This window comes from Oncorhynchus clarkii, chromosome 6 (assembly GCF_045791955.1).
Source record: "Oncorhynchus clarkii lewisi isolate Uvic-CL-2024 chromosome 6, UVic_Ocla_1.0, whole genome shotgun sequence".
Taxonomy (NCBI): Eukaryota; Metazoa; Chordata; class Actinopteri; order Salmoniformes; family Salmonidae; genus Oncorhynchus; species Oncorhynchus clarkii.
The window spans coordinates 24784444-24786716 of NC_092152.1; positions in this window are offsets into that span (position 1 = coordinate 24784444).

The following is a 2273-nucleotide window of genomic DNA, read 5'->3' on the forward strand; positions in this document are numbered from 1 at the left end:
GTCGAGGTTGACGCGTCAGAGGTGGGCGTGGGAGCCATTCTTTCTCAGCGCTCCCTCTCTGACGACAAGGTCCACCCATGCGCGTATTTTTCTCATCGCCTGTCGCCGTCGGAACGTAACTATGATGTGGGAAACCGCGAACTGCTCGCCATCCGGTTAGCCCTAGGCGAATGGCGACAGTGGTTGGAGGGGGCGACCGTTCCTTTTGTCGTTTGGACTGACCATAGGAACCTTGAGTACATCCGTTCTGCCAAACGACTTAATGCGCGTCAGGCGCGTTGGGCGCTGTTTTTCGCTCGTTTCGAGTTCGTGATTTCTTATCGCCCGGGCTCTAAGAACACCAAGCCTGATGCTTTATCTCGTCTCTTCAGTTCTTCAGTAGCCTCCACTGACCCCGAGGGGATTCTCCCTGAGGGGCGTGTTGTCGGGTTGACTGTCTGGGGAATTGAGAGGCAGGTAAAGCAAGCGCTCACTCACACTCCGTCGCCGCGCGCTTGTCCTAGGAACCTTCTTTTCGTTCCCGTTCCTACTCGTCTGGCCGTTCTTCAGTGGGCTCACTCTGCCAAGTTAGCCGGCCACCCTGGCGTTCGGGGTACGCTTGCTTCCATTCGCCAGCGTTTTTGGTGGCCCACCCGGGAGCATGACACGCGTCGTTTCGTGGCTGCTTGTTCGGTCTGCGCGCAGACTAAGTCCGGTAACTCCCCTCCTGCCGGCCGTCTCAGGCCGCTTCCCATTCCCTCTCGACCGTGGTCTCACATCGCCTTAGATTTTGTCACCGGACTGCCTTCGTCAGCGGGGAAGACTGTTATTCTTACGGTTGTCGATAGGTTCTCTAAGGCGGCTCATTTCATTCCCCTTGCTAAGCTTCCTTCTGCTAAAGAGACGGCACAAATCATCATCGAGAATGTTTTCAGAATTCATGGCCTTCCGTCAGACGTCGTTTCGGACAGAGGTCCGCAATTCACGTCTCAATTTTGGAGGGAGTTTTGCCGTTTGATTGGGGCTTCCGTCAGTCTCTCTTCCGGCTTTCACCCCCAGTCTAACGGTCAAGCAGAACGGGCCAATCAGACTATTGGTCGCATCTTACGCAGTCTTTCTTTTCGCAACCCTGCGTCTTGGTCAGAACAGCTCCCCTGGGCAGAATACGCCCACAACTCGCTTCCTTCGTCTGCGACCGGGCTATCTCCTTTTCAGAGTAGCCTCGGGTACCAGCCTCCGCTGTTCTCATCTCAGTTCGCCGAGTCCAGCGTCCCCTCCGCTCAGGCTTTTGTCCAACGTTGCGAGCGCACCTGGAAGAGGGTCAGGTCTGCACTTTGCCGTTATAGGACGCAGACTGTGAGGGCTGCTAATAAGCGTAGAACTAAGAGTCCTAGATATTGTCGCGGTCAGAGAGTTTGGCTCTCCACTCAGAACCTTCCCCTTAAGACGGCTTCTCGCAAGTTGACCCCGCGGTTCATTGGTCCGTTCCGTATTTCTCGGGTCATTAATCCTGTCGCAGTTCGACTTCTTCTTCCACGATACCTTCGTCGCGTCCACCCGGTCTTCCATGTCTCCTGTATCAAGCCCGTTCTTCGCGCCCCCGCTCGTCTTCCCCCCCCCCCCCCCCCATCCTTGTCGAGGGCGCACCCATCTACAGGGTCCGTAGGATTTTGGACATGCGTCCTCGGGGCCGTGGTCACCAGTACCTCGTAGATTGGGAGGGGTACGGTCCTGAGGAGAGGAGTTGGGTTCCCTCTCGGGACGTGCTGGACCGTGCGCTGATCGATGATTTCCTCCGTTGCCGCCAGGCTTCCTCCTCGAGTGCGCCAGGAGGCGCTCGGTGAGTGGGGGGGTACTGTCATGTACTGTCATGTTGTGTCTTGTTTCTGTCCTTTCCTTTCACCCTGTCTCCCTCTGCTGGTCGTACTAGGTTACCGTTTCTGTCCCTCTTTCCCCCAGCTGTTCCTTGTCTTCTCTGACTACCTCATTCACCCCTTTTCCCACCTGTTCCCTTTTTCCCTCTGATTAGGTCCCTATATCTCTCTCTGTTTCTGCTCCTGTCTTTGTCGGATTCTTGTTTGTGTTGTTCATGCCTGAACCAGACTATCGTCATGTTTGCTGCAACCTTGTCCTGTCCTGTCGGAACCTGCCGGTCCATCTGAGCCTACGTTTTGTTTTGTTATTAAAGAAGCTCTGTTTACGTTAATTCGCTTTTGGGTCCTCATTCACGCACCGTAACACCCAGCCTCTTCTGCATGCGTCTCATGGCTCCCTGCACTTTGACCTCAATTTCC